General features: G+C 32.5%; 1 long non-coding RNA gene across 1 annotated transcript; it reads right to left on the bottom strand.

Moving 5' to 3' along the window:
• Positions 1 to 14,365: 14,365 nt before the first annotated feature.
• On the bottom strand, positions 14,366 to 17,508 carry LOC134693737 (uncharacterized). Its single transcript, XR_010102457.1, has 3 exons — positions 17,421 to 17,508; positions 15,564 to 15,726; positions 14,366 to 14,482 (listed from the first exon to the last, which is right to left on the bottom strand). It is a non-coding gene; the product is annotated as an uncharacterized LOC134693737 (long non-coding RNA).
• Positions 17,509 to 21,600: the final 4,092 nt, after the last annotated feature.

Genomic DNA, 21,600 nt, shown 5'->3' with positions numbered 1-21,600 from the left:
CCACAGTTTTTGTTGGGGTTCGTTTTGCTTATCCTATAGTTTTCTATGTTGATTCCTGTGTACTATTATTTGACTATTTGTCGGTTTTTTTTAAGTCATGGTTTTGTATATTTTCGAACTATGAGTTTGATTGCCCCTCTCGTATCGTTCGTCACTCTTTCTGCTTGACTATACAAAGTGCTTTATATTTCTGTAATTTTGTTGTATATGTTTTTTTTAAAAATTGTATCAGTTTAAGATAAGTTTCGACTTAACATTTATGTTTACTGCCTCAATTACGCGAAGGAAAGTCCTGTGACCTGAATATGTTTACTAATTGAAGTATGGCACTCTTTCATCGGAATAGTGAAAGTAAAATAAAATATTGTTCCTTCAGATTCCGATCAAACATAGCACTACACAAGATTATGATGGGTTTATCAGCAGAAATTAAAATTCTGACACTATACAGATAAGGAATGGTAAATTTTAATATTTATTAATATAATACAAAGCAATCAAGGCACATAAACACACAAAAGTCAAGTTTATACATACGATGTCTGCAAACTGGAAATGTGACCATTTATAGACAAATTTGATGGCGTTGCACATACTTGAATCTTTTTACGACGATGGATACAAGGTATCGCCTCGAAATATGCTTTCCTTATATTACTATTCATAACACCGTATAGCAGACTGTTGATACAGCTATTTGCAAATCCCATATATATTCCCATGGTGTTAATCCATGAATAGTTGTTTGATCTAGAGTCTATAACAGTTGATATTCCAAAAGGGACATAAAATATCAAATATGCAACAAAGATTGCAAACTGAGTTCTTGTTACCGTTAATTCATGCATCACTCGTTGTCTTGCAAGACCATTATTCCATTTTCTATATAGTTTTAGCTTTGCTGTACGTACATACATGTAGATGTTTGTATAACAGAACGATGCAACAGAAACCGGTAAAAATAAACAAAATACGATATACATATACGTATATATTTTATTTTCAAAACGATTAAATATACACAAATGCATGTGTTCTTCAAAAATAAACGGATTCGTCAACGCGAAAGTAGGAAAGACTGACAGAAGCCAATATCCAAAGCAAACTCCACATATGGCTAAAGCGTTCCGATGTGTATAAATTCGGTCAAACATGGATGAATGACATATTCTTACATATCTGCAGATGGCAATACACATGATCAGTTGTAAACAGGAAGTGAATAGAAAGTGACCAAAAATTGTATTGAAGATACAAAATCCCTTTGAAAATGGTTCCTGGTTTGAAATTAATGATAACATGGCTTGAGGTAGAAGGTATCCGATGATAAGAAGATCGACACCTGCAAGCATAACTACAAACACATTCTGGACGATTCTCAAACGCTTTATTCGAAACAAAGTCCAAATAATAAGTGAATTCCCTCCAACACCAATCACATATAACAATGATCCAACAATCAGAAAAATAACCCTTGTGTTAATGTTATACAATCCCGTGTTCTCATCCATTTTAATTTTGATATTTTTACTTTATACCTCTGATATTTATAGGTTTTCGAATAATATATAGATAATTATTACGCTAAATCTTTTCCTTCCTAGAGCTATATGCCTACACAGAAAAATAATAAACGTGATATTAAGCTATCGTGTTATAACTAAAAATATCAAAGAAACGCCAACATGATATTATTCAAGAAACAACGATATTTCTAAGTAGTCGTACGCAATCAAGAAACATTATCCAAGAAACAAATCAGGTTAATATCTTTGAAGTTATTTAACTTATATATTCTGTCATCGCGACGGGAAATGGAACCCTATTGTTATCCAACGTTTAATTATATTCCAGTCTATGTGACAGTGAGTCGTTGTCGTTTACGAATGAGAATAATGTGCTATCAATCAAACTGATCCCATTGTGTCTTAGATCTAACTTCTCTTAGATTCTTGAACCAATTTGAACTTGACTTTTTACTTGATTTTAAATATTTGTAATAGGCAATTCACGACAGTTGATTAGACTTATAAACGATTTATTTTCTTAAAAGTGAATGACAAAAACACAACCAAGTTAATGTTTTTGTATTTACCAATTGTCACATTTCATACCGTTTTATAATTACGGCTTGTGTTTTTTTAACAATCATTAACCAAGTTAATGTTTTTGTCTTTACCAATTATCACATTTCATACCGTTTTTTAATTACGGCTTGGTTTTCCCCCAATAATTAGCCAGGTCATTACACATGTTGCATAGCTTGTTGCAAATAAATTCACGAACCATTTACATGATTATTTCAAAATGAATTTGTTTTATTTAAACTAATTAAAACATAGATATGGGTTCTATCAAAATATTTAAGCACAAGTAATAATACATGTTCTAAAATATTGCATCACAATATTTGTGTATTTGCAAGATTATTTGTTTGTTTACTTGGCCGCTTACACCAGAGACATTATACAGACAATAAACTAAAACTACAGGCTTCAAGGAGCCTGTGTCCCTTACTTGATATTTTTATTTACAATTGATGCATGCAATAATTTACCCGTCAAAAACTGCATGTTCCCCCTTTGTTTTTTTTAGCCATGTCTGCCATGTTGGATGACCGGTAAAGTAATCAGACACATTTTGTAAACTAGATACCCTAATGCTGAGTTTGACATAGTTTGGTTAAATTGTCTCAGCTGATTCAGGAGAAGAATTTTGTAAAAGTTTACAAAAAATTACGATTTATTTGACTTTAAAGGGTAAAAATGTCAGATTTTGATTGGCTAATACGAGGGTGTCAATTTACTCTATTACCCTTCATGGAGACGCTTGATCAAGTGTGCACTATATTAAATAAAACTCTATCCTAGGACAAATACTCTATCACCCTTCACAGAGACGCTTGATCAAGTGTGCGCTTTATTAAATACGACACTATCTTATGGCAAATACTCTATTACCCTTCACGGAGACGTTTGATCAAGTGTGCGCTTTATTAAATACGGATGGTTATGTACAAGATGTCACAGTTTATTACTTTGAATTTTTAAAAATCGACATTAATAACAGAACATTCAGTAAAATAAATTAAATAACACATAGCTGAGAGGGTGATAGAGCAGATTGGAACCCCTCGAAAAGGCATTGTCAACCTTGGCTTCGCCGCGGTTGACAATGTTTTCTCGGGGTACCAATCTGCTCTATCACCCTCTCAGCTATGTGTTATTTATATAATGGGATCGATTGGCCATGTTGGTCATATAAGAGCTTTCTTACAAATTGACGAAAGGTACGAACGAACGTAAAGGGAGCACGTATTTCAATTCTAAAATAACAGTTAAAAGAGTCTTTGTTTTATCCAGTAAAACAACATTCTTTTCTAAATCAAGTTTATTTTAAAAAAAAAGAATAATATCGCAATTGATACACGATTTTAATATAATGAAACAGATAAATATAGTGTCAAATACATTTACGTCCGATAAGTTACTTACGTAAACCCCGAGTACACGCATTTCCGCGGGAATTTCGTAAGCACGAGTTTCACGATTAACATTTCAATGGCATTATTGAAGAACGTTAGCCTAAATTTAACGACAAGATTCTCATTTATTTCTATTTGTTACAGTATACTTTCAGCAAATTGTCAAATTGGAATTTCGAGATTTTCTAAAAAATGATGCTACAATGTTTTTAAAAAGTAATGTTGAATAAATCTAGAAAAAAAGACTGACACATTCCCTATTTCCTTTCTCAATTTCATTTGTATATCAAGAAAATGAATCTACAATTTTGCACCATATATATTGTGGATTTTATAATGACGATTTAACAGTACACATGTTTGGAAGATAGACGCGAAGTTGTCACTTATCGTCCAGTGGCTAAATTTCATGAATGTTCAGGACTATAGGCAAAAGGCAGTTATGCGCTAAATTAACCGTCCCATTGCCCCGGTTTATCATGTTATACACATTTAGGGGGGAGGGCAATGAATATAACCAGAGGAGAGGCGATGATTCAAAAGTTATGAAACGAGCACCAGTATATGGCATAGTATGAAGATCATCTTTTTTTCCTTCAGTTTTATTTTATTTTTTTGAGCTTTGCAATATTTGAATGAAGGAAATATTTGTGTTTCTGTTAGGGAAGAAGACAATGCATTTGCTCTGACAATTTCTTATGTTTAACAGTGCAACATTGTAATATTTAAGAGTGGGAGGAGACCGTTTTTTAGTCTTCTTTTTTTCGACTGACTACTCTATATTTAGAACATGTAGTGTTAACTCCTCCGACCTGGTGGTATCAATAATCATATTCTATCGTACGTCCCGAAATTCTAAATACTTGTATATCTCAAGAAAAATCCAATTTAATAAGTGTCGTTGCATTCACGATAATTGTCCACGACTATTATTTAAATATGTCAAAAAAAGGATCCCTACAACGAGTCTTACGTATGATTCGTCAAGCATACGTACCTTTCGTCAATTTGTAAGAAAGCTCTAGTAAATTATTTGTCGATCTTACTTTGCTGAACATTGTTACTGTTATAGTTTACCTATATCTGTAAAAATATTCGAGATAACAACTAAAAACTGTAAAATTTCGTTAAAATACTGATTAAGGGGCAGCTGAGAATTTTCAGACAGGTAGATCTTTACCTGATGAACATTTTTACAATTGTCAAATTTGCTCTAAATGCTTTAGTTTCAGAAATATAAGCCCAAAACTGCATTTTACTCTGTTCTATTGTTACATATATAAGCTATGTCCGCAATGTCGGATCGCATGTGGAGTCAATGGACACATTTTTTAATCAAGATACCCTAATTATCATTGTTAAAAATTGTCCTAGTAGTTTCAGTGTAAAAACTGCAAAATTTCATTTAAATCACCAATTCTGGGACAGCAACAGAAAAACGGTTTGTCCGATATGTCTCTGAAAATGAAAGGGCAGATAGCTTCTGACTTAATTAACAATTTTACCCTTGTCAGATTTGCTCTAAATACTTTGGTTTCAGAGGTATAAGCTAACATTTACCCCTATGTTCTATTTATAGCCAAGGTTTGTTTGCCGGAAGACCGGGCATTTAATTGGTTACCGAAAAACCAATTTATTTTCGCGAATACTTTGTTTCCCGTGTACCCTTTTCAATCTATTATATTTTTTTTTGCGATACTAGTATTCTATTTCAAATCTTAAACTTAATTAATGAAATACTTTAATTGTTCAAAATTGGTTCTTTATTAACTATGAAAACAATACATTTAATGATTTCATGCGTCCAGAGCGTTTTTCTATAGCTACCTGCATTAGGAACTCTTTCGGATTTGAAAGCCTAGGATGTATATAAACCGAAACAGTTCTATTTTTCACAATTGGATATATTTGAAGACCATGTTAAAACAAATCGTCATCTTTGCAATCGATGACCTGAGCTCAGTTCGTAGAAAAATTTTAAAGTTTATTTTAATTTGGCCGGTTGTTTCAGAGGAGAAGATTTTTGTAAAAGTTAACGGACGACGATGGACGACGGACGCCAATTGGTGTGAAAAAGCTCATTTGGTACAGTGGGTCAGAAGAACTTTAGAGGGGATATATATACAAACGGGATATTTTTACTTAAAACGCTAGTGAAAAAAAGTCAAAATAAAAGACTACTAAGTGCCAATCAATGAAACCTTTTGAATGAACAGTACGAAACCAAAGCATTCAAATTCGGCGACTTTAAGTACAAATTAATATGCATATATTTAGAAGTTTTTTAACGAGATTTGTTGTATCATCATAGACAATGAAACTCAAGAGAGTCGTGGTGTAGTGGTTAGTGCAGCGGACTACTAACAAAAAGGTTCCTGGTTCGATCACCGTTCCGGGGAGAAAATTTTAGGGACTGAATTTTAGGCTCTCCCATGACATCATTTGGTATGGTCTTGAAAAAACGATGATAGTCCGTCGGAGGGGGACGATAAATGGTTCATCCGTGTTAAAAGAGAGCCGTAACTCTGGCACGTAAAAGACAGCCTTGTAGATTTCTAAAAAGAGCAGGTTATTGCCATACCAAGCAGCACTTGCACCCGCAAAGTGGAAAGCGTTTAATATAAGTTGCAATAACTTGTTTCCCATACCACTATAAACACATATGTTTAAACTAATGAAACTCTATGAATATGTATACTATACACAATCATAAATATATGTCTTTTTTTGCCGTGAGAAATATTCTTCATGTAATTCACCTCAGATAATAAAATTGTTTTCACTATTTTAATCAAGCTACACATTGTTTAGATAGAGACTCGATATTCAAAAAAATAAAACATGAAACACAGTGCTATCTTTTGAACATTATAAGGAGTGAAAAACACGTGTTTGATACTTCATATGATGTCTGGTTAACAAACAGGAAAGGATCCAATATCTAGGTATGATTTCCATAAATACATTTTATTAGGTCAATGTCTGAAAAAATATCAAGTTTTCTATATGAGATCTAGAAACTGGAGAAGGCTAGCTTACCGATTTCTTTAGAGGATTCGTTTACAGCAGTCAATGTAGCTAGAAAAGATGTTTAAAAATATTTACTCACAATAATTCTTATTTCCCATCGAATTTAACAAGATGACAATTTTAATGGTCATCAATTCTCTTCACCATGGTCATACTTTATTTGTCTTTTAAACGATTATTTTCGAGCGTCACAGATTAATGTTTTGTAGACTAAACATCTTTGGTGAAAACAGTTTTAAGTCTGGTATCAATAAGGTGTTTTCGTTTCACTATGTTAATTATATAAACAAACCATGGGCTGTTAAGATTCGTGTCAAAAAAAGTATACTTTTGTAAGTGCAGTCGATATTGATAGAATTGCATTTTTCTTTTAATTACGTGCTGAGTATAGATGATGTAGGTTAAATATATGCGATGAATCAATTCCAAAAATAAGCTTAAGGTTTCTACTGCATACATGACATACAGCTCATACAAAGAGTTTTAATTCGGTTCAGATTGTAAATTTTAACAAAAAATTAAAAGATATTTGACCAGAAGTTCATTTCAATGTGTCGAACGAAATGTTTCATGATTTACAACTGAAAACTTGCATTGCTGATACATTGAGTTGCTCATTATTGTTTTCATTGTCAGTTATTTCCCCGCACATATGAAAAATGCACATGGCTTTTAACATGTTTAATGAAACCTGATTTAATTGTTATCTTTGAGACATAATGAGACGTTTATAGGTTTCATAACGAGTAAACATTGGATCAATTTGCGTTATTCTATTTCAATATTATATAATAATTTCAAAGGTTTTAAACCTATTTCTTTTATGGTCAACACTCTCCACGTGCTAAATTAAAAAATCCGCGACATGTTTATTATGTTAATTTAATGTTTTGCCCATTCCAGAATGGCGCCATATGTCTTTTTCTGGTGTCAAACTTTAACATCTGATATTTTGACACTTTTTGTACGCTTCGAAATGTAATACAAACTGACAAAACAAAATGTTTAGGTGAAATGTGTGAGTGTTTTGTATATTATTGAAGAAATCACAGAGGTCCCTTGCCATGGACACATTTTACATCGTCTTCAACTTTAAAAATCATCTATAACCTTAGGAATAACCAATGGCAGTGCCGTATGGTCTTGTGATGCTGGATAAGCCAATCAAATTAATGCAGATGTTCGTTTAGCCTCTTCGTATCACACTTCGCGCAGTGTGTAATGAAAAATATATAGCCGTGCAGGAAATGGATAACAGCCCACAACCATCAGATAAGTATATTACCATCATCGTTAAAATAATAGTTTGAGTTATTTTCCTCCAATATTTGACCTGTTTTGATTATTCTAATCAAGCTACGCACAGCTCATCGAAGACCATTGTTGGCTCAAATTAACAAAAGAAAAAATATACGTCTTCTAATACAAAGTACATTATTATCCAATCAACAAAGGTGGAAGGCATTCAATATCAGTTTATGATTTCCGTGTAGACTCGCTATTTTAGATACTATTCTTAATATTAGTCGGTTGATTAATTAATGTTTTTGCGGTCTCTTCTGCTTATGACAGCTGGTTATATTACTGCTAAATTAAGTGATAAATATACACTATCAGGTCAATGTCAGAAAATATCATATGGTTTGTAGGAAATGAGGATTTTAACAGCTTCGTGCGAAAAATTTATATATATGTTTGGTTGTGTTCGTGTTGCTTAGTCTTTATTTTTCAATGTTGTGTATTTTGTGCTTTTATTTGTCTCTTTGGTTTTTTTCTAGCCATGGCGTTGTTATTTTATTTTCGATCAATGATTTGATTGTTCCTCTGTTATCTTTCGTCCCTCTTATATATATATTTTTGACATTTACCTTATGATGTTTTTAAATTCAGCTATATATATGGCTACAATAATATTTATCTAAATATTAACACGAAAAAAGAAAATATTGACCATCCGTAGCCAGTCTCAAACTCATGATGAAAAGTGGTGTACCATTAAATCAGACATGCTAAAAATATTTTTTTGGGTCTTCAATTCTTTATAACCTGGTGCATTATTACTGTTTTTTGATTTTATGATGCAATTGAAAGGGTCACTGATGGGCCGTTTTAAAACTAAACGCGCGTCGGGCGTAAACATTTTTAATAATTTTGTTGATAATAATTGTTTTTGTAACTGTTTTTTGTTTGATTAACATAACAGGACATGTTCACACTTTAATGTAATGTAGTCTAATGATTAATTTGATTCCTTATCAGATTCATTTCGAGGGCTTTTTTAGCTGACTATTCGGTATGGGATTCGATCATTGTTGAAGGCTATACGGTGACCCATAGTTGTTAATTTCTGTATCGTTTGGTCTCTTGTGGAGAGTTGTCTCGTTGGCAACCATACCACATCTTCTTTTGTTTATATTGTTGCAACTAGTATGTTGAAATCTTTTATTTTTAGATAAAAGCTTGATATAGCAAGAACAATTCCAGTTTTATTTTGTTAGGTTTTGGCAATTAGTGGTTTTATACTTTGAATAACTGGTGTACTAGTATTTAATGCAGAGTTGTCGCATTGGCACTCACACCACATCTTCCTATATCATATAAGACATGTCATTTTGAAAACACTTTACAACATTACTTTAAATAAAAGATACAATGAAAGCCTTTTGATTGTTACAAATAGTTATCAAAGGTACCAGGATTATATTATAGTAAATCGACGCGCGTTTCGTCTACATAAGACTCATCAGTGACGCTCATATGAAAATATTTTTAAAGTTAAATATGTACAATGTTGAAGAGCATTGAGGATCCGAAATTCCAAAAAGTTGTGCCAAATACGGCTGAGGTAATCTATTCCTGGGATAAGGAATTCCTTAGTTTTTCGACAAAAATCAAAGTTTTTTAACAGGAAATTTATACAAATGACCACATTATTGATATTCATGTCAACACCGAAGTGTTGACTACTGAGCTGGTGATACCCTCTACAAAATGATACCAGACACTTTCCTGATTTGTAGTACATTGTTTCTTACTGAATGACCGTTGCATCTACATAATATAATATTCGGCGTTCACCAAACAGTCAATAAATCGTTTTATTAAAACTTTTACCTCGGGATCTTTTCTGGGAATTATTCAAAATGTTGACGACAGATTTCTTCTACAGGCGAATGTACTTAGTTCAAATTGGTATCTTTAAGACTAATAACACGTTATCTTGTAACCACGAGAAGTTTTCATTGTATTCACCTAAGATGATTGAGATGTAGTGATTATTTCAATCAAGCTTCCAAAAATTCACCGATTGACTTATATGTCTCGATATATTCGAACGAAAAAAGGTTTCAAGACACTTTGGCATCTCTCAAAATTATTACCAGCGGTAAATATGTTTCTTGACGATACAAACTTTTTGAAATAAACAAAGACAGAAATCAATTGCTATCTGGATATACTTTCCTTGTAGACTCATTATTCGTTATACGTATTATTTGCACCTCCGCTTAAAGCAGTGTTATATATAACTGCTAGAAGTACAATAATAATATATCTAAAAAGGTCAATATCAGAAAAATATTAAGGTTTTTGTATGAGACCTAAAAACTGGTGGAGGCCAGTTTATAGATTTGTGCCGATTTTTTTTTTTACTATAGTCAATACTGCTAGAATTTCATGTTTAAGAATGTTAACACAAAATAATTCTTATTTTCTATCGACTTTTACACTTTTTGGGGTCCTCAAATCTCATCACCATGTTCGTACTTTATTTGGCTGTCAAACAAATATATTAGAGCGTCAGAGATGAGTGGTTTGTACACTAAACGCCTCTGGCGAAAACAATGATCAGTTTTTGTATTACTATATTCATTATATAAACAAACACAGGACTATTAATTTGGACGGGAATAACCAGAATGTATCTTTCGTTTACATATTTTGTAAATCGAAGAAATTCATAACGAAGACATATAAACGATAGTCTATCTTACTTAAGCTTTTGAAGTAAAAAAAAATCGTATATATATGTGTGTTTTTTTGTCTGTATTTTTGTACAATGATATTCAAAGGTAAAAAAAAAAATTATTTAATGAGTCTTTTGTTTGATTTTTATTCACGGGTTCGTTTCCAAGGGTTCTCAAACTGCATATGAAAAGAAGCAAACTTGTGCCCTTAAGGCCAATGAAGCTGACAGAAAGTGGTATTTGTGAGACATAATGTTTCTATTTCAATTTCCTTTAGGAAAAATGTTTCTTGTAATACTCGTCCTAGATAAAAATTCTGTTGTGATTAAATTCAACTGGCTACAAACTGTTCATCGATTGATTTATTTGTCTCGTTATTTGCAAAGGGAATAAATTTTCGGGTATATTGACATCTTTTCAAGATAATTAGAGACAGCAAGAAAAGATTTCATAAAACAGAAATTGTATAATAAATAGGGATGGCAACGAGTATTCGAGTACTCGGGTACTCGCTCGGGAGGCCGAGTACTCGAGTACAGTTTTAGTACTCGGATACTCGTTTGCCTGTTATATATTTTGAGATATGTTTCCTTCACATTTCCACTCACTTTAGGTCCGTTGAAATATCCCCTTCGTAATACAAAACAATCTCAATAAGAACATAAATATGTTTACCTTGATGCTACTATTTGTTATAGTGGTACCAGCAACGTCTGTTCGTTCCGAGGGAGTGTTTTTATGTACACTACTAACAAAAAATAGAACGTCAAACAGGCTTTCGTTTGTAATTGTTGACCAGATCATATTTCTAAACAAGAACAAAATCAATGAAACATGCGGTGAACGCTTCGCAACAGACGAGACATTTTAACGGTGTCTGTACACATATCAACACGTTCATGGATTAATAATTTATTCATCACAAGCTGTAAAACCTAACCTTTGTTTGTTAATCAAGACTTTTATGTAAACGTGATTGGTATGAGATGTACATTTAAATTTATCTAATTAGTCTGTATTTGAAACTTAACTATAATTTGTTGAACTTACAATTTAAAGATAGGGGAAAGTACGAGAGCGACATTCAAACCCAAAAGTCGACAATAAAACGATAACGTCATAGTTAAAATAATGAAAATCAGACAAACGATGGTGCAAAAAAAAACACAGAAAAAGTAAGGCTGAGCAACACGAAAAAGCACAAGTAATTTGAAATCCAATTTTGTTGTTGACAAATTAATGGACATGTCGTATCATAAAAAATACCAACTCCTCAGTATTGTCTACTTTGTCGGAGTTTCTAGGCAAATATTTCTAATTTTAATGGAATTTGGTTCATGAACACGTACACAAACAATAACTGCTATTATGAGATGTTATTTGTAGAAACAGCGGCCGGTAAATTAATTCATTATTTAATTGACACAAAAACAGAGGAGCAATCTATGTGTGTAGTACGTTTGTCTTACATATATGTTTATGAAAAGTAATCACAAAAACACTGCTTCCCACCTAAAATCTAAACTTTTCAATAGACATATAAGATTCATCTGAGTACTCGCGAGTACTCGAGTATCTTGACCGAGTATCCGAGTATTAAATTTCAGAATTTTTGACACCCCTAATAATAAACTATGAGGGAATGCATACAATGTTTAAATATGATTTCCGTGTAGACTAATTATGTTCAAATATCATTTGTTAACTCATAAATAAATGTTTCCACTTCCATTCATGACAGTAAAAGACGTCATTGCTAGATTATTTATTTGACATATATGCAATTCAAGAACACATAAAATATTAAATATTTTGAACTAGGCTTAGAAACTCGTGTAAGTCGAAAGTTGCGGTATCAAGAAAAGCGCGTCGTTAACCTCGAATTAAAAACATATTGTTTTCATTTTTTATATAACTGATATGATACCACTGCTAGTGGACTATCAATAGACTATAATTGTTTTGTGCAGAATACAAAAAGAAGATTTTTTTCTGGCAATGAAGTGATATGGTTATTATTGAGGCTATAAATTGAAACAATTGTTACTAGTACTATGAAAATGTGATAACAAAATTTAAACTTATTTTCAGTCCATTCACGAGAGTAAAGAAAATCGAGGAGGAATTTGATGCGTTTACATACAATTGAGAGGTTTAGCTAGCTATAAAACCAGCTTCATTTTACTATTTTCTACAAAAGAAATGTCATTCAGGAATATGACAGTTGTTAGCCATTCGTTTGATGGGTTTGAACACTAGATTTTGTCATGTGATTGCCGAGTTTTCCTCGGAGTTCCGTATTTTTTTTTATTTTACATTTTACTTTGTTTGGTAGATTAAGACAACATGACGTGTTTTTACTGTAGTGTGAGTATGCATACATGAATCATATATGTACATGTTATTTTTTTTTGTGATATGTCTAAATTAGTTGAATGAAGACACCCTGAAAAAAAAAGAAATAAACAAATCAGTATTTACTCATGTGTAATATGTGATGGTGAAAGTACAGCAAACAATACTACTATAGTCGTCAACGTGTAAACGCATCTCGAGGTAATATAATTTGTGACGAAGTTATTGGTTTAACGCCGTCAAGTTGTGAACCCATATTTATCTGTATTACGTCAGGAGAATTTATTCAGCTACTTAGAAGGTAATTAAAATTCACATGGAATTTTGCCGAGTGTATGATGCCATGCAAGATACGGATAAATGTTTTAATAGAATTATGTGTATAAATTAACGATATATTGTTTCTTCTAATATAATGTAAAAAGAAAATTGTGTTTATTTGACGGATCAATACCTTGCAGTAGGCATTGGTTGTTTCTTTGAGTAGGTGCGTCAGCATATCAATTTGACCTAAGATATATACGCATTATGTACACTTGTTTATAACCGTCAATGGTCAGCAGGGCACTCACTTGCAGCGTCCCACATATTTTAGGTGCAGATAATCCGGAACAGCTAGGAAGGTGATTGTTTAGAATGAATAGAATTGGACAAAACCATGTTGCAAAGACGTTGAGTGTATAAAATGTACAAGCGAAGAAGAAGATACAAAATAGTTTAAATAAAAAAACAACATAATGACAACAGTATAACACCATACACATACACACATAGAAACTAAAAACTGAGTGACAAAAACAAATGGTTATAAAGCTGGGATTCAAATTGCATGTTTTAGAAGGAAATTAAAACAAATCTTGCTTTTCATGTAGACTCATAGTGTTGTTTATGCACATGACGGAAACATAAGGTCGGTGATCAGTCAAGGCGATGTCATATTAGAGGAAAAGAGAAAAGAATTGGGGATCCAAAAATTGGAAAATATATGTGCCATAGCATGTCATAAGCTTGACAAACTATGTAACAATATCGAGCCTTTTACGACGAGTGCATACAGGACAACAGTTATCCATTCTAGCAATTGTTTGGCCAATTGGATATTTTTTTTAAAGAAAGGTTAATTTGCAGCAACAATTCAGCCAAACATACAATGTCCATAGATGTCAGCTATAATCCAAATAACAATGCATTTTTCTTACCCATGTATCAGAACAAAGCCATTGAGATAAATCTCCACAAGGGACCAATTCAGAAATTAACAACTGCAGGTCACCGTACGGCCTTCAAAAATTAGCAAAGCCTATACCGTATAGTCAGCTATAAATAAACATAGAACATATACATATTATAATGGTTTCATAAGAGACAGATATTTGACTTCATTTAATTTAATCTGACTATCATCAGAAATCAGTTTAAGCAGTTTATTAGAGGTAAAAAAAATGTCTTCAACGCGATTTCTACCAAAGATTAATACAAAGTAACATTAAAAATTGGAATATTGATAGATCTTCTGTTGAACATATTCGTCGACTAAAGCCCATAAATCCAGATGTTGTTGACAAATATCTTCAGCCTGATAATAACTCCACTGATGCTTCTCCAAATTGTACACTTCTCAGCATGAATGTCGAAACACGTTTTACTACTGAAATTAGAAAAAAAGAAACTTTATAATCGGATTGAGATGGGGATTGATAAGTAAATGTTGAAAATAAAAACTGTTAGTTTTTGTTCGACGTTAGAGGTCAAGATGGTAGATATTATATTGTTAATAAATTGTCTTAAAGGCTGCAAATCTAAATGAACAGATCCAGTGTGGTTTTACTATTTCCCCGACAGCAAACAAGAACTTAAAAGATGGGTATAGAAAATAAGATATCGGAAAATACTAGTTGAACCTGACTGTCAATATAACAACCCTTTTAAAAATATACACTATACACCGTTGGTACCCTTGTGGTTTGTACAATGTCCAAAAACAATGTGGCGAATGGTCTAACTAGTAATAATTTATGTTGTTCAAATGATAAATCATAGATTTTTCGATTCCACTTTCATGAAATAGATTCGTATTAAGTTAACAGCAACAAAAGTTATCACGAAACTGTAACAAAGGGAAAAGAATGAATTGTACATATAAACCAAACGCGTTATCATGTATTATGTGCAAAATTGCAACGTTCATATAAGTACCGTCTTCATGCATTGTGTGACCAATAACCATTGAAATCTAAAGTGACACCCTAAGATGGATTATTGATGGCATACCCTGTTGTTCTTTCTAGCAAATATAACAAATTGTGTATATTAATCCCGTGGATTGTTCATTATTTTTTTTTCTACCTTTTTCCGATTTGATGACATGGAGTCTCTGTTAGGGGCATGGTTTAACACCGTATCGGCCAAATTACGGGTGCTAAGAGTTCACATAATGCTGCTGGGGACATAACGTGACACATGTTTATTCCTGACGGTTCAATTTTTTTCTCAAATATCATGTAAGCAAATCTATGGCTAAGTACAGTTTTTTTCATTTACCCTGTTTAAGGACGTCGTTTTTTCTTCTATAGCATTTTAAGACAGAGGGTTGTATAGTTTTGCCTCTTCTCCCAAACGATCACATATCCAACAAATATGTGGACCTAGAACATTTATGAAATTTAAAAAAATCTCCTTTGGCATGGTATTAAACTCTTCAATATTCATCAAACACTCAAATGTTTTACCTCAATGTATGGGTTACACGTGCAGATTCCTGTAATAGGAAGTATCCAAGCTACTGTATGACCCCGATGTTTTCTATATCAATTTCCAATTCATTACACATGCTACACTTATTTTGTCCTCATTTCAAATTGAATAAAGCGACACTCAGTTTGGTTTCATGTCCTATAAAATATCAACATTCTTTTACATGCACATAAGTGTTATAAAACTAAATCATAGTATGTCACATCCGTTTGCATATGGGAAAGGTTCAAACAAAGTATTCCCTAGAACTTGAAAGATGTATGAAATTAATCCTGCAGTTCATTGCAGTAAAAAAAATTCTGGGTCATAAATATATATCTTTGGTGTTTCAAAAGCATTATATATTTTAAAATGTGTTTCTATAAAATATTTTTGGAAACATGAGGTAATATAGTTACTCAACCTTGTACACAGGTAAAATGTGAATATTTGATTGTTTAACTTCCAGACATAATTATTTTCTTATATGCAATAAAATGATATGGGAAATTGTGTCTATAGTCAAAGACAGGATAAATCCTTCCCCATGCCAGGTTTTTCTTTATTTGAAAAAAAGATGAATTTTGTCAACAAATTATGAAAGTGCAAATCGAACACAGACTAATAGGGGAAATCAGTGGTGGTAATACATCTATACGAGACAACTAGTTCCCGATCGTCGGATGTACTGGTCATATAGATACTTCAGATCTGAAAAACCTGCAAAATATATCATCCTTTTTAAATTTTATCCAATTTTATCACCGGTAAGAATCACCACCGGATAAAGGTAACTCGAAGCAAAGAAACAATGATAGCAAAAGTATATGTTATGATACATGTAGAGTAAACAACAATTCGCAGCTATTATAAGAAGAATGTATTCTAAATATATTCGCGTGAACCTCTCTGTGTCAAAAATAGTTAATTTCTGAATGCTGTGATGTTCAAGATTAAATGCTATCTGCATTTTTATCAAGTTTTAATTCGTCAAAAGCTACTTTGAACAGGTACGTATACCTCCCATCCGATTCTGACAATTTGAAAAGAGAATCGGTCTAAATCAAACGTACGTTATATTAGAAAACACTGTCACAAAACTTTACTTGTCAGAAAAAAGGGAAGATTATAATGAATAATGAATAAATATTAGTTTGACTTTACCTGGCTTCACATTTGTTTTTTTTCAAATCCTTTGGAGGTACTTATACTCAATGGTGATTCTAAGCAGTAGAATAGGAAGACAATAACCTTCCTGGTCATTACTTGAAATAAGCAAAATCGTGGGAAATGAAACAAATGCAAAAAATACACAATAACGGACCATTTTAAAAATGCTTGAAAATGCTTGTTAACGTCTCTTATTGACGAAATAAAATTGCGAAGTCGCTTATAACATCGAGGATTACGTATGATTCATTATTGACCATTTCAGAAAACAGAAGAGACCAAATTACAATCTAAGGTAGTTAACATATTTATCGTGACTCATTATTTTGATTAAATTTGGGCGTTTCAAACTTTGTGCTTTAACAATAATTAATAAAGTTCTTGCGATAACAGTGTTTATGCGTATTGAAATTAATATCATATTCCTATAATCTGCACTACTGCTAGTGAACATATGCACTCTTCATTTTATAAAGGAATGCTGTCAAATTTAGGGTTACAAATATGTAAAGGCAAAGTTAAACTTGTACAATATAAGGAGTTATAATAGCAAAGCACACAAGCTCAACCGATGATGTTCTTAGTACTATTAAAATACAAAACTAATTAAACATATTTCCAAGTATTTTATCTAAATGTTTATCTCCATAGTATCATTAAATATGATAAGATAAATGACTTACCGAAGAATAAGCAGTCGGAATACATCTACTGCAAGTGAATTTTCTTCTATTTCTAGAGCACGTGCTTCAATTGATTATAAACGAGAGTTAATCACCGGAGAAGTTCTCAATAAAAATTTGGTAGCTCTTTATTCCTAATTTTCAGTTTTTAACGGGGTTAAATTTACAAGAAATTGGATTAAAACGGGTTAGGTTCCTGCAAGTCAAAAGAAGGTCGAAAGAAAATTAAGATAAAGCGAAACCCAATATCCACGGCTTCCCTCTTCATCTCAACACAATTACTATCATTGTTTTCATAGAACATTGCAAGGTTGATGTTGGGAACCATATCGAAATATATTGGTTTCACTAATGTCCTGCAATAATTATATCACAAAATCTAGAATTATGTTTATAAAGAGATAGATTCCTTCTGATAAGAAATATTAAGTTTGTACTATATATGCTATTTATAAATTTTATATGTTTGCAATCAATCCATTAGTGAAACCAATATATTTCGATATGGTTCCCAACATGAACCTTGCAATGTTCTATGAAAACAATGATAGTAATTGTGTGAAGATGAAGAGGGAAGCCGTGGATGTTGGGTTTCGCTTTATCTTAATAACTCATTAATCGAAAATAAAATGACAACCCCATGGCTAAAAATAAAAAAAGACAAACAGACAGACAACAGTATATATGACACAACTTAGAGAACTAAAGAATAAGCAACATGAACCCCACCAAAAACTAGGGGTGATCTCAAGTGCTCCGGAAGGGTCAGCAGATCCTGCTCCACATGTAACATATAGTTTGCGTATAGATTACATGTACAGAACCAGCTACAAAATTGGATTAGTAGTAGCTTTGATATTAACATTCTAGAAAAGAGGACAATTAACTTTACACGTTTCCCTTAAATTATATCGGAGAACACAGTTCTATGAATTTCAATCATATATCTTTCATAGTTGTAAGGATTCTAATCAAATATGGTTTTTTTTCAACTTTTCTTAGATGATGGAGAAAAACTATATCTATCCAGATACAAATGGTGAAGTTGAAATCATCCCTTCGTGAATTGTACGGATTGCCATCGCGAGTTGGTTGATCGTTATGGAATAACTGTTTTACAAATGATATCGGATATATCGGATCTGTTCCTTACGTCGTAACTACAATCCCCTTCCCTTTCATGAATTTGACCTTCCGAATAAGACTTTTTACCGGATTTGTTATTACATAAGCAACACGACTGGTGCCACATGTTGAGCAGGATCTGCTCATCCTTCCAAAGCACCTGCGATCACCCCTAGTTTTTGGTAGGGTTCGTGTTGCTTATTCTTTAGTTTTCTATGTTTTATATCTTGTGTACTGTTGTTTGTTTGTTTGTCATTCTCATTTTTAGCATGGCGTTGTCCGTTTATTTTCGATTTATGAGTTTGACTGTCCATCTGGTATCTTTCGTCTCTCTTTTATGACAATCACACTTTAAGAATCAACTTCACCACTATTACCATAACAACTGTAATGTATTTTGATAATTTGAAACAAAAACTGTGACTTATAGCTAAAAACGGCAAATTTTACTATTTTTATTTCTTGTTTTTTGTTGGTGTTATTTTTTGTTGAGGGGGAAGCGGCATTATACAGCTTCTGTCATTAAATAAACTTTCATTCTGTAATTGAAATTTACAATTTGTTCCGGCACTATAAAACAGATATGCATATCAAAATGTTAACACTCAAAATATTTATGGTCTGATATTTGATTGTTATACAAAAAATGGCTTTCCATCCGAAATACTACATATAAAAGACTAATAAGTTGTTTCACTTCGGTGTTGACATGAATATCAATAATGTGGTCATTTTTATAAATTTCCTGTTTACAAAACTTTGAATTTTTCGAAAACTAAGGATTTTCTTATTCCAGGCATAGATTACCTTATCCGTATTTGGCACAACTTTTTGGAATTTTGGATCCTCAATGCTCTTCAACTTTGTACTAATTTGGCTTTATGAATATTTAGATATGAGCGTCACTGATGAGTCTTATATAGACAAAACGCGCGTCTGGCGTACTAAATTATAATCCTGATACCTTTGATAACTATTAACACCACTGGGTCGATGTCACTGCTGGTGGACGTTTCGTCCCCGAGGGTATCACCAGCCCAGTAGTCAACACTTCGGTGTTGACATGAATATCAATAATGTGGTCATTTTTATAAATTTCCTGTTTACAAAACTTTGAATTTTTCGAAAACTAAGGATTTTCTTATTCCAGGCATAGATTACCTTATCCGTATTTGGCACAACTTTTTGGAATTTTGGATCCTCAATGCTCTTCAACTTTGTACTAATTAGGCTTTATGAATATTTTGATATGAGCGTCACTGATGAGTCTTCTGTAGACGAAACGCGCGTCTGGCGTACTAAATTATAATCCTGGTACCTTTGATAACTATTTCCTTTCATTTATTATACAATTTTGATTTTAATTAAATACCGCATTCTAGCCTATAGTTTTAATTACTTTAATTATTCCTTGGTATAAATAAGTAGTTCTTAAAATCAAACACGCAATTGTCTTTTATAGATACGCCGCGCGAAACTTATCATTTGTCGTCAATTGTCAATGTAAATATATAAATGAACATGATATAAATATGACATATGATAATGATATGAATTTAAACCATATAATGATGAAATAACAGATAAAACAAAATGATAAAAACATTAGCAAAACATAATGAATACACTATTTTTGTTGTGATTATTACTTTTTATATGATATTATTATATTTGAACGATCATTTTAATAAACAAGAATAACATGAATAAGGAATATTAGATATATTATCACCATGTTTGTTTTGCAAGTTACAATAGTGTGAGAAAAGAAAGGGAATTAACTATGATATATATGGAAATAAGGCACCTTTTATGCATAATAATTAAGATCATCATACAAAACGATGAAAATATCGTTTTAAGAGTCTGCATGTTAACAAGTTAACTTACCGCTTTGATTGTTGTGTGTATCTGTAGTGAGAACTGGAAGTGTAGTTCTATTTTTATTTTCCCTGGTTACTATGTCGGTTGCCGGCGTAGCCTTTGTCGGTCTCATTGTAGCAGTAGGTCTCGGTGAAATTGTCGGTGGTTGTAATGTAGGAATGGGTGTTGGAGAAAAAGTCAACCCAGCTTTCGTCGTTTGCCTGGTGTAATTAGATATTGTTGATGATGTTGTGTGTTGATTTGCTGATGTGGATACAGTGAACTTAGTTGTTGATATTGTTGTTAAAATTACGTTAGCTGATAATATCGTAGATACATAATTCGTTAAAAAAGGCTTTGTATCTCGAAAGGATGTCGATGAAGTAACCATAGCAATGGTTTGTGCAGGTATTTTAATGGAATTGGTGGTTGGTAATGTTGTTGTTGATTTCTGTGAAGCTGTTGCAGGTGTTTTCGGATAAGTTTTTCCATGTGTTATAATTGACAAGGTCTTCAATGCAGTGTTCGGAACATGCTGTGTTGTTGACAAGGTTGTCGAAACAGTTGATGTTGGATCGATTGTTGTTGCTGTTGGATTTTTAGTGTATTGATTGGCTTCGGTTTAGTATATATTGTTGTATGTGCAGGAGATGTTTTTGAAAGAATACCGAAAGTAGACAACCTGGATGGTGTGACAGAAGTCGATGGAAGAGTTTCAACTGATAGAGTAATGATTTTAGGCATTATAGTCGTTCCTCTAGGAGTTAATGGGGTAAAATCTGTTGAACAAGACTAATAGCATTCAATTAACGAAAAGTGTTATGCATAAAGTTTATGAAGAAGTTATGATTACTTGAATTTAAAGGATCTGTAACAAAATGAGCAACACGACGGGTACCACATGTGGCGCGGGATTTGCTTACCCATCTGTAGCACTTTACATCATCCCCGGGTTTCGGCAGTGTTAGTTTTTGCTTAGTCTTTGGTTTTATATTTTGTGCCTTGTTAGCTATTATTTGTATGTTTGTCTTTTTTTTTAGCCATGGTGTTGTGAGTTTATTATGTGTTAGACTGTTCCTTTGGTATTTTGCATTCCTCTTTTGTACAAAACAATTTCGGAAAGTTGACATAGTATGAAGATAATGATAATCTTTAAAACATACTTATTCTTTGTTTATTGTGCGCTGTCTCG

The sequence above is a fragment of the Mytilus trossulus genome, chromosome 12, assembly GCF_036588685.1.
Source record: "Mytilus trossulus isolate FHL-02 chromosome 12, PNRI_Mtr1.1.1.hap1, whole genome shotgun sequence".
NCBI classification, from domain to species: domain Eukaryota; kingdom Metazoa; phylum Mollusca; class Bivalvia; order Mytilida; family Mytilidae; genus Mytilus; species Mytilus trossulus.
This window is presented reverse-complemented; position numbering and strand designations above follow the sequence as displayed.